This window comes from Amblyraja radiata, chromosome 7 (genome assembly GCF_010909765.2).
Source record: "Amblyraja radiata isolate CabotCenter1 chromosome 7, sAmbRad1.1.pri, whole genome shotgun sequence".
Classification (NCBI taxonomy): Eukaryota; Metazoa; Chordata; class Chondrichthyes; order Rajiformes; family Rajidae; genus Amblyraja; species Amblyraja radiata.
In genome coordinates, this window is record NC_045962.1 from 47,385,265 (window position 1) to 47,398,021 (window position 12,757).

The following is a 12,757-nucleotide window of genomic DNA, read 5'->3' on the forward strand; positions in this document are numbered from 1 at the left end:
CCTGGAGACTTATCCACTTTTCTATTTCTCAAAAGTGTCAGTACTTCCTCTTCTTTGATCCTCATAGTTTCCATAGCTACTCTACTTGTTTCCCTTACCTCACATAATTCAATATCCTTCTCCTTGGTGAATATCGAAGAAAAGAAACTGTTCAATATCTCCCCCATCTCTTTTGGCTCTGCAGATAGTTGGCCACTCTGACTCTCTAATGGACCAATTTTATCCCTCGTTATCCTTTCGCTATTAATATAGCGGTAGAAACCCTTCGGATTTACTTTTACCTTACTTGCCAAAGCAACCTCATATCTTCTTTTAGCTTTTCTAATTTCTTTCTTAAGATTCTTTTTACATTCTTTATACTCCTCAAGCACCTCATTTACTCCATGCTGCCTATAACTATTGTAGATCAAAAAGCAAGTAGCACATATAAACTTTTTTAGTATCTCTCTGTTCCCCTTAACTTTTTCATTGTGAATATCAATGCTAAGTTGCATCTGCAAGTCAATCTGTGTAGACCTAAATGTCTTCAATGGTATTTGGCTTTCATAATGCGCAGCGGATCTCTCGTGCTTGTTTAAAGCATTAGGCAAATTATTGAAATCAATGTATCCATCTGCCACCCATACAGTTCCACTAGATACAGAAAGTAACAGGCACGGGAAACAAAACCGTCTATTTGTTGAAATACAACCGCATACGCGCTCTTTCCTGTTGTACCAAGCTGTTTTAAATGTTCTAATTATTTTTGTTCCTTTGCGCTGTTGAAATTCTTTAAGTTTCGGCGTTGATCTGCCATTTTTAATTATTTTGGTCTTTTCCTTGTAAGTTTGCTTCGAGAAACTCTTCAGGTAATCACTATCCATCTTTGAAAAACCCGCCAAGAAACTTGCGAATGCGCAGTAGGCTGGTGCGCATGCGCAGTGCGGAGCGCAGCACATGCACGCAGTCCACGGTGTAAAGGCATAATTTCAGCTGCCTTTATGGACTGTTCCCACCGATGGCTTGAAGCATAGTTGATGGCACGTGAGTAGCACATACTTCCGCGTTTTAATGTACTGCAGATGAAAGGCACGGGAGAATTATGCCTCCCTAAGAGATTGATCTCTACGGGAAGCATAATTCTCCCGTGCCTTTACTATTTATGACCATTTTACATATGTTTTATATATATTTTATATATTTTTTATATATATAAAATAACGACCATTTTATAATTTTAGTCAGGGTAGGTACTGCCTACCTTGCCTACCCTGATGGCACGTGCCTGGCTGTACTGTACAGTTGATGTGTTTAATGTAAGTCCTCACTCCAAGAGCAGACAGCCCAAAAGTTATGTTTTGTGTACAAGATATCTGGTAGCACCTGTGACATACTGCATTACCTATTTCCGGACTGACTTACAGGTATGTCCAAGCCTATCAATGTGTGGTCTCAAATTACTATTGTGAAACCAGCTCTGTTTCATATCCTGAATATTGGCAAACAAAGCAGAAAATCAAGAGAGAAGAATAATTAAAAGGGGGAAAACTTCCAAAATAACACACAAGAGATAAACAGATTTCCCTGAATCATTCATATACAAAATCACAAAATTAGCTTTTAATGCAAGTGAATCTCTTGATTTCCTTTTCTGTTTTTCATCAAGTGTGCTTCAACTTTTGGACAATTGGGCTGATAATCACTTACCTGATAATCTCTGGATAATGAGGGTGCTCGTATTGAGCTATCCAAGTGATGTGTGATGATTAACGGTGAGTTTTTTGGTGCCAGCTCAGGACTTGACTCTGATCGGATCTACATCGAAAGATAGAATTATTTCAAACAGAACTGTACATATTTCTCTATTACTATTCAGAGAGATCTAATGGGCCTGTCCCACTTAGGCGATTTTTCAGCAGACTGCTGGCAGCTGTCAAGTTGCCGGCAGTCGCCTGATAAACCAGGAACTGGAACGGCGACTGTCAGAGTGGAACACACACACACACATCTCAAAGGTGGGGGCCAGGCAAGCGGGGGGAGTACTGTCTGAAATTCACACGGTGCAAAGAAGGGGGGAGAAGGGGGGAGAAGGGGCGGAGACAACTTTTAAGAAGCCAGACAACTTTTAATAAGCCAGAGTTACACAGCTGTGAAGTTCGGCAGACATTTAACATTACCGGTCGGTTATCCTTGGTTCTGAGAACTCCTGCTTACGTTTTTTTCCCCCAATGAGCCAATGAAAATGACCGGTCAGCAAGGGCGATTAACTAAAACTACCTACAACTCCCTACAACTACATAGCGACCCCACTACAATGGCACCTACGACTACAGAATTATTGATTATCTCCATGGCGACCAATTTTTCAACATGAGGCCGTGACTAGTTCACAGAATGCGGGATCTCCTCACGACCAGAGACCACCAGCGAACATGTGGCAACCATGTGGCGAGCGCAGAGTCTCCAGCACTCGCCTAAAAAGTCGCCTAAGTGGGACAGGCCCATAAGGCACTTATTCAGAGAGATCTCGGGCACTGTGAGCTAGCAAGCCAGAATACCTTCTCAGCCTTTCGATAGCTAGAGAGAGAAAGCCAACATTTATGGGGGAGAAAAGGCAACATCTATAAGATTTCTCAAAAACAATAACAGGAGAGTGTCAAATATACAGCATGATCTTCCTGTAATACTGGGCAGATGCCAATTTAGAAGTTTTTTGAGAGATGAGGTGGTTGAATAATTTGGACCAATTTCCTTCCCTCAGCTGTATTATGCTGATAACTAGAATGTCTTCTTTAGTACAGAAATCAAATGATTCACTTTGAGATCAGCCAGCCTCCGATGCCATCGCCAACAAAGCCTGAAAATATTGTTAGGACGACAGAAGTTAATCGCCTCAGGTTGTTGTCATTCTGAAAAATGTCCATTGCATTGATAAATGGCCATATTTCAGAATGGCATGGCTTTATCATTTTACAGGTCCTTATTGTGTGTATTTATTTTGAATGTACCTGAAACATTATTGATGGAATGGTAGGTTCTTTGAACTTCATCCATAAGAGAAGACTTCCATTGTCAGCATGAAAGTAAACAATGCTAGAAATGGTCTGTGCTGCTATGAAGCTCTATGTTCCATATTCAAAATCCTGCTGCCACCTCCTGCTGACCTGCATTTACTGATAGTCTGGAGGCATTCATGACAGAATGGAAGGAAGCTGAGGGGAAAGGGGGCCTGATGCTATTAAATGAAACCTCCAGCTGTTACCAGAGGTTGAAGCAATGGCAACCACCTGCTGCCTCATCAGAGTGCCTCTGCTGTAGCCATTGGGACAACAGAGGGTTATGCCCCTGTCCCACTTAGGAAACCTGAACGGAAACCTGAACGGAAACCTCTGGAGACTTTGTGCCCCACCCAAGGTTTCCGTGCGGTTCCCGGAGGTTTTTGTCAGTCTCCCTACCTGCTTCGACTACCTGCAACCTCCGGCAACCACCTGCAACTTCCGGGAACCGCACGGAAACCTTGGGTGGGACGCAAAGTCTCCAGAGGTTTCCGTTCAGGTTTCCTAAGTGGGACAGGGGCATAAGAGTACCAGAACAATCAACTTCATGTGGGTTTTGCAAAGAAAGAAAGGTACATGGCATTCAGATTCAGTTTAATTTATTGTTTTGTAGAGCAGAATACAATGATATTTCTTGTTCACATGAAGCTCATGGAATACACAGTACACATGTTAATGGTAGATACAAGACTAAATACGACTAATGCAAAATAACAGAATGGTGCAAAGATTGTAGTGGAATCTGAAGTGGTGAAAACAATATACTGAAGTTCAACAACGGAATAACTGAATGAGATGGAGTTGTGTAAGAGAAGATGCCAGCAATTGCGGGAATTGGTTATGACTGTGTCTCTGCACTCGTCGATGTTACCGTTCGAAGCAGCCCACTCTGTGTTCGTCTGGGGGGGGGGAATATAAACAGCCGTGGCAATAACGGCTGTATACTCCCAGGATAACCAGAAAGGCCGGCAAAGCGGTGTCAGGCGTTCCAGATTGGGGGAGAAGAAGGTTTTCAGAGTCTGTATGTTCCTTTGATCGCACCATAACTTGTTCACAAAGAAACAAACTCCGTCGCCCTTATTCTTCCCCGAAGGTCCCCTCACCCTGTCCGCTCGATGTAAGGAGAACCCGATGAGCCTGATGGCTTGATCTGGGACCCCTGCCGACAACCAAGCTTCTGTGAGGCAGATGATGTTTATGTCCCTGGTGTCTCGCTGGAAGGAGACCCGAGCCCTCAGCTCACTGTCTAGGGACTGTACATTGGCCAACAGTAAGCTAGGGAATGGGGGTCAATGAGCTTGCTGCCTCAGCCTATCCAGGGCCCAGGCTCTGTTGCCCCTCTTCCTTGGCTGCTTCTGCAGGTCAGGGCATGGCAACAGGAGCTCTGGGACGGGAGTGATATGGTTGCAGCGAGCAAGCGTCGACCTGATGTCCAGAAGTGTCTGTTTGCTGTCCTTGATTTTGGGGGTCGTGGTGCTGTTGCCCATTTTCCTTTGTTCCAGGTGGTTCTGTGCTGTCGGCCTGAAAACTGCGCAAAACGACAAAAAAACAACCTAAAAAGCCTCAGGAAAGCTGCTACTGCACCAGCACTTGACTGTACTATATAATGTGTGCGAAAAGAACAAAAGAAGACCAAAAAATAAACAACAAAAAAATTGCAGAGCTCAGAGCACGTTGCCCTCTTCGGCACCAGAGTGATGGTGGAAGATTGCTTTTCAGACTGGAGGTCTGTGAGTGGTGCGCCACTTGATGTCCATGTTGGTGTCAGGTGAACTGGGAGATGTTCCGGGCCGCTTCGAACAGTAACATCGGCGAGTAAACAGACACAGTCACCGGGTTCATCCGCAAATGCGTGGAGGACGTTGTTCCGACCAAAAGGTCCGGCTGTTTCCAAACTGGAAGCCCTGGATTGGCGGCGAGGTCCGCGCAACTCGACAGGTTCGGACCGCGGCGTTCAACGCTCGGTTTGAGAGGAAGCACCCCAACCACCTGCCATGACCCCCCTTGGCTGAGGACCACATCCCGACCATCACAGAGGACAACGTGTACCGAACGCTCCAGAGTGTCAAGACAAGAGTCAAGAGTATTTTATTGTCATATGTCTCAGATAGGACAATGAAATTCTGGCTTGCTGCAGCACAACCGAATATGTAAACATAGTACATAATGGGAGAAAAAAAGTTCAGTGTGTATATATACACATGCACACATATTCAAAAAATAAACAAATATAGTGCAATAATAACAATAGTCTGTTGTAGTTCAGAGCTTATTTGATGTCATGTTTAATAGCCTGATGGCTGTAGGGAAGCAGCTGTTCCTGAACCTGGACGTTACAGTTTTCAAACTCCTTCTTCCCGATAGAAATGGTGAAATGAGTGTGTGGCCAGGATGGTGTGGGTCTTTGATGTTGTTGGCTGCCTTTTTGAGGCAGCAACTTCAATAGATCCCTTCAATGGTGGTGAGGTCAGAGCCGGTGATGAACTGGGCAGTGGTCACAACTTTCTGCAGTCTTTTCCGCTCCTGGACCTGCAAGTTGCCGAACCAGGCCACGGTGCAACCAGTCAGTATGCTCTCTACTGTGCACCTGTAGAAGTTCAAGAGAATCCTCTTTGACATACCAAATCTCCGTAGTCTTTTCAGGAAGTAGAGGTGCTGACGTGCCTTCTTTATAATAGCATCAGTGTGCTGGTTCCAGGAAAGATCTTTGGAAATATGCGGGCACAGGAATTTGAAGTTTTTGACCTTCTTCACCATCGACCCAAAGCGCCCGGCCCGGATGGCATACCCACTCGAGTCTTGAAGGCATGTGCAAGTCAGCTAGCGGGGGTGTTTCCCTAAGATCTGTCCCGACTTGTCTGAAAACCTCCACCGTCATCCCCAAACCCAAGCACAACAAACCCAGCACCCTCAACGATTGGCGACCCATAGCATTGACACCCATCATCTGCAAATGCTTTGAGAAGCTAGTCAAGGATATAATCTGCTCCTCATTACCCAACAATCTGGACCCCTGCCAATTTGCCTACCGTCCCAACAGATGAAGCCATCGGCCACACCCTTCACACAGCCCTAACCCACCTGCACAAGTGGGATACTTTCGTTAGAATGCTGTTCATAGACTACAGTTCAGCATTCGACCCAATTGTGCCCTCTAAGCTCGTCGGCAAGTTCCTGGGCCTGGGACTGAACCCAGGCCTGTGCACCAGGATCCTGGATTTCCGGACAGGCCGACCCCAGATGGTGAGGATCAGAGGCCACACCTCCACAGCCCTCACCCTCAACATCGGTGCACCCCCATCAACATCAATGGTGTGGCGGTGGAGAGCTTCAAGTTCCTCAGTGCCCACACCACAGAGGACCTGACCTGGACCACCCTCATTTCCACCATCACAAAAAAGGCTCAACAGCGCCTCTGAAACCTCAGGCGATTGAAGATTTTCGGCCTGAACCCCCGGGTCCTCAGAGATCTCTACAGACGCACCGTGGAGAGGATCCTGATGGGCTGTATCTGCACCAGGCACGGCAGCTGCACCAGCCACGCCCGAAGGGCCCTGCAGAGAATGGTGCGGGTGGCCCAGAACATCACTGGGTGCAAGCTGCCCTTCCTCCAGGACATCTACTACAGGCAGTGCATTGGAAAAGCCCTGTGGATCATTTAAGACCCCAGCCATCCGGACCATGGTCTATTCTGCCTGCTGCCCTCAGGCAGAAGGTACCGGAGCATTAGCTCCCGTACCCACAAACACTCAAACAGCTTTTTCCCCCAGGCAATCAGGCTGCTGAACCAATCAGCCCTGAAACTCACCTGAACTGGACTCTGTTCACTTTATAATGTATTACATGCACTTTATTATTTAATATTAAATTTACTGTATGGAATCCTCCAGCACAAGATTTTCACACAGGATTGTACCATGTATGGAACTGGCGTGACAACAAACCCCTTGAACCTTGAAAGAGACGATTAGTTCAGAAGTCTGAAGGCAGTGGGGAAGATACTGTTCTGACGTCTGGATATCCGAGCTTTCAAGCTCCTGTCTGGACATTTTCATGTTTCATTCGATGTATTTAAAATTGATAGTGACCAAATGAATATCATGATGATCAGCAACAGAGAGGGAATGGGACTTGTAGGTAAGTGGAGAAATTGGGAGCTGATTAAGGACAGCGTGGTCAGAAATAGATGGCCAAGGTTACCTCCTTACTTCCTCCTCTGATTACTTGCTGTCCAGCTGGTGACAAATGCTGATTCCTCAAAGCGACAAGACAGTGTAGCAGAACGTCCCAAATTTTACAAGAGACTGACTGGCTGCACCATCAGATTATGATTGGCAGTATGGTGTTTATTATTTACACATTTCCCAGTGTGTGGATTACATACAGGAATAAAAAGCCACATTATTGGAAACCTTAGTCCCCAAATCGAGAATGCGTCAAAAAAGTTGCAGTTGCTGGGTGTGCAGGGAATGGCATCCTTCCAATCGAGCTGCAAGTGTGACAATTGCAAGGCAGTGTGACAGGGACGCCTGCAGCACTCACACAGCTGCAATCTCATCACACTCTGTGTTTGGAGTATGTGGAATGTTTCAGTGCCTGCTCATATGTTACCTGTTGCTCATTAACAAGTTCACAGAGGGAAGTCAGACCTTGAAATGACCTTGTCTCTCTCCTGGCAGTGATTCTGCTCTGCTCTGTGATTCCACTGCTCATATCCCCATTATGCAGCACCCTGGCAATAATAGGTTATTGCAGATGGTAAACACTTTCACCTCCCCTCATGGAGGACAGTAGCTCATCTTAAAGTTATCCAAAAGAACTGAAAATTAATTGAATTGTAGCATCTGACAAAAGAAACTTATCAGAAATATAGTTGAGTATGAGGGCCTTCATTTCTGGACTCCAGGTGTACCACATAAGATTAAGAGTGGGCATTAGCTAGAGTTTTGTGCTTTAAGTTTACAGCACATTAACTGCTGTTATAGTGTTGATCTACATCATAATATGCTAATCCCACTAACATAGAAACATAGAAAATAGGTGAAGGAGTAGGCCATTCGGCCCTTCGAGCCTGCATTGCCATTCAATATGATCATGGCTGATCATCCAACTCAGTATCCTCAGTAACAACAAGTATTTTCATTGTTTGTGTCGTTGTTGCGGTTAATGCAATGGCCTCTGAGCTATACTTAATATATATGCAGGGGTGTGCATTGATAATCGTCTTGGTACAAATTCAGTAACCACTGTGTCCAAAAGGAAAGAACTGGGATGATATGGTTTCATTTTCCAGAGTTGTGGTTCAGTTATTCCTTTCACCAAAATTTACCACCCACAATTATTTGCTGATTACAAGCTCATTCTGCAAATTTTAACTTGCATTTTACCAAAATGGTCCTTAGTGTTCCATCGCCAAGGTAGGATTAGGGTTTTGCAGGTCAGTCCAAAAACCTAATGGTTGTAGGTTTTTGCCCATTTCAATGTTTTTAGTGTCAGAGTGTAAATGTCATATAATTATACAGTGTGGAAACAGGCACTTCGGCCCAACTTGCCCACATCGGCCAACATGTCTCATCTACACTAGTCCCGCGGGACTGCATTTGGCCCATATTCGTCCAACCCTGTCCTATCCATGTACCTAAATGCTTCTTAAATGTTGCCATAGTACCGGCCTAATCTACCTCTTCCGGCAGCTAGACAAAAATGCTGGAGAAACTCAGCGGGGAGGCAGCATCTATGGAGAGAAGGATTAGGCGACGTTTCGGGTAGAGACCCTTCTTCATACTGATGTCAAGGGTGGTGGTGGTGGGGGGGGGGGGGGGGGAGGGGGCGGGAATAAGAAAGGAAGAGGCAGGCTTGTGGGAGAGCTGGGAAGGGGAAGGGAAGGAGGGAGAAAGCAAGGACTATCTGAAATTGGAGGTCAATGTTCATACCGCTGAGGTGTAAACTACCCAAGCAAAATATGAGGTGCTGTTCCTCCAATTTGCGCTGAGCCTCACTCTGGCAGTGGAGGAAGCCTCATCCGGCAGCTCGTTCCAAACACCCGCCACCCTTTGTGTAAAAAAGTGACCCCTCAGGTTCCTATTAAATCTTTCCGCCCTTACCTTAAACCTATGTCCTCTGGTTGTCGATTCTCCTATTCTGGGCAAGACAGTGTGTGTGAGGGAACGCGTGGGGGTGTGAATATATGTGTGTTCATGGTACGTTAAATATTTTAAATAAATTCTTAATTTTTTCTCTCCATATTTTTAGCATTGCAGGTTTTCCCCGGGTTGGTAACACCCAACTTAAATCCAGTCCAAACACATGAACAATATTTAGAAGGCCAGCGCGATGGATTTGCCGGCTGCTGCAGGGCTGCAGGCATCTTCTGCAATGCAGAAACTCAGCTTGTGGCAATGGTTAAATTAACCCCACTCTTTAACCCACATGTTGCCTTTGGCTGGCTGATGTTATTTAAATGTATTGCTAGATGGCCGCATTTTCAAACTCAGGAATGGAATCCTGTTATAAACCAAGAAGGACTGCACTGAACATTTGCTAATATTAACCATGTCAGTAAACATACTATGGCTCCAGGACAGTATCCACATCCCCTGAGCCTGCTAGGAAGACCCTCATCAGTTGATGCGATGTCTTTCTGGGAGTGGAAGCCGATTCCTGGCATCTGATGGCTCCCACACTCTGGACCGCAGGGAAATGGATTCCTGCTTCGGACCTAACTGTGGCCCAAGGGCTGATAATGGCTGAAAGGGTTGATCCCTGGGATGGCGGGACTATCATATGAGGAAAGATTGAAAAGACTAGGCTTGTATTCACTGGAGTTTAGAAGGATGAGGGGATATCTTATAGAAACATATCAAATTATAAAAGGTCTGGACAAGCTAAATGCAGGAAAAATGTTCCCAATGTCGGGCGAGTCCAGAACCAGGGGCCACAGTCTTAGAATAAAGGGGAAGCCATTTAAGACTGAGGTGAGAAAAACCTTTTTCACCCAGAGAGTTGTGAATTTGTGGAATTCCCTGCCACAGAGGGCAGTGGAGGCCAAGTTACTGGATGGATTTAAGAGAGAGTTAGATAGAGCTCTAGGGGCTAGTGGAATCAAGGGATATGGGGAGAAGGCAGGCACGGGTTATTGATTGGGGACGATCCGCCATGATCACAATGAATGGCGGTGCTGGCTCGAAGGGCCGAATGGCCTCCTCCTTCACCGATTTTCTATGTTTCTATGTTTATATAATCAGCAGTTGTGCTCCAAGTTTCACCCCGTGATAACGTTAAAATTTTAACATCAAACTGGAACCCGCTTTCTAAAGTGTTCAAAAGGGAACTGCAGATGCTGGAATATCGAAGGTACACAAAATTGCTGGGGAAACTCAGCGGGTGCAGCAGCCATTAAAGATTTATGACATCATAGTTGCACAAAAACAGTCTGAAGAAGGGTTTCGGCCCGAAACGTCGCCTATTTCCTTCGCGCCAGTCTGAAGAAGGGTTTCGGCCCGAAACGTCGCCTATTTCCTTCGCTCCATAGATGCTGCTGCACCCGCTGAGTTTCCCCAGCAATTTTGTGTACCCGCTTTCTAAAGGCAGCATCTAACTCGCTTCCAGGAGGTGCACACCTTTCATTGTTTTCCTGACTCAGATGTTATTTTTTTCCCCATGAAATCAGGGTGATGGGAAAGAGGGCAGCTCAAGTTGAAGTGAGGAGTGGAGCTGGAGGAAACACTTTTGCAGCAAACTGAAAACAAGAAGCAGAGCACCCTGTAACCCTGCAGTTCCATTAACCCCAACAAAGGTCAGGCTTTAATATCACCAAAATCATCCTTCAGTCAGCCCAAATCACTGACCCACAACCACATCCAGAGAACAATTATGAAACAGTCAACTACCCTGTTTTGGAATTACCTTATTCGTTGAGAGCCCATTTCCCTCGACCTCTGAGCTAATAAATGATGCCAATGAAGAGGAGACGTTTGGCCAATCTGAGCTTTGACCTTTTGGAAGTCTCTGCAATGAAAAAAAGAAATAAGGTTATTGTTGACAATGCTACATATATGCCCTCTCCAACCATGCACCTCTCCATCCACACACCTCTCCATCCATGCACTTGCTAGTCATGTGAAATGAAAAAGAACATTCTAATGGGCCTGGCCCACTTACGCAACTTTTTCAGCGACTGCGGCACCCGGTCGTTCCAGGTTGCTGAAAATTTTCAACTTGTTGAAAATCCAGCGGCGACCGGAAAGACGCTACGACTCTTTGGGCGACTGAGGAGACGACTCACGACCATACAGGCGACACCTTGGCAACATGTCGCGGGGTGAAGCCTGTATGGTCGTGAGTAGTCGTCCAAAGAGTTGTACCTTGTTCTGGTCGCCGCTGGATTTTCAACATGTTGAACATTTTTGGCAACATGCAACGACCTCTGACAGGTACAGGCAGTCGCCAAAAAAGTTGCGTAAGTGGGACAGGCCCATAAAAGAAACAAATCAGACCATAGAACAACACAGGAACAGATCCTTCGACCCGCAGTGTCTGTGCCAAGTTAACCTTATCACCTCTGCCTGCACGTGATCCCTACCCACCCATTCATTCCCAATATGTCCACTCGCTTATTTAAAGGCCTCTTAAATGAAATGACTGTATCTGCTACCACCACAAGCCCTGGCAATGCGTTCCAGACACCTTTCAGTCTCTGTGCAAAAATCTTGCCATTTCCTTTAAATTCCCCCCCTCTGACCTTAAAGCTTTTTTTTCTAGTTTTTTGACATTTACACCTTGAAGCTTCTAACTATTTGTCTCTCTGATGTCTATGACTTTATTTCTTGGAGCACAGCAGACTGAGGGGTGATATTATGGTGTTGTATAAAATCATTAGGGGAATAGATAGAGTGGATGCACAGAACCTGTTTCATGCGGTAGGAGAATCAATAACTAGAATGTGTAGATTTTAGTGAGAAGAGAAATATTTAATAGGAGCCTGAGAGTCAACTTTTTCACATAAATGGTGGTGGATACAAGGAAACTGCCCAGGAAGTAATTGGGGCAGGTACAATGACAACAATTAAAAGGCATTTGAGCAGGTACATGGACAGGAAAGGTTTAGAGGGTACTGTACTAAACATGGGCAAATGGGTCTAGCTCAGATGGAGCATCTTGGTTGGCATGGATGTGTTAGGCAAGAGGGCTTGTTTGTGTGCTTATATGATTCGATGACTGTACAAATGCAGCCACAAAGAAGTGCATTCCTAACCAAATGCAAATAAACTTTTCAATGAAACCTTCCTGCCCATGGTACTCTCACTGATGTCCTTTCCAGGGTTTGGTTCAATAGTTTTCAATTATTGTTTTATTACCTGGTCACTTAGGAATGGGATGGATAGTCTTGAAGATTCAGCTTGGTTAGGATCCCTCTTTTTTGAAATTACTGGATCATATATGAATGGCTGCGTTGAAAAAAAATTAAAAATTGATTGTATTGTTATTAATACAGTATGCATTTCTAATCCCATCACGCCCTTATACATAAAAACCCAAGAACAGAGCGGTTTATCAAACCAATAGAAGAACATTCATAATTAATGTGATGCCCTAAAGGTTGAAGCTAGTTAATTGTCTTGAAAAATGTATGCCCCCATTAAAGATTTATGACATCATAGTTGCACAAAAACAGGTCCTAATTATAGTTGTGGAACCTCCAGACTGTTATTGTTCTGATCTTG

The 12,757-nt window shown here is 45.1% G+C and overlaps 1 long non-coding RNA gene across 1 annotated transcript; it reads right to left on the reverse strand.

Moving 5' to 3' along the window:
- Positions 1-1,694: 1,694 nt before the first annotated feature.
- Positions 1,695-12,465, reverse strand: LOC116974846. Its single transcript, XR_004412457.1, has 3 exons — positions 12,392-12,465; positions 10,941-11,042; positions 1,695-1,794 (listed from the first exon to the last, which is right to left on the reverse strand). It is a non-coding gene; the product is annotated as an uncharacterized LOC116974846 (long non-coding RNA).
- Positions 12,466-12,757: the final 292 nt, after the last annotated feature.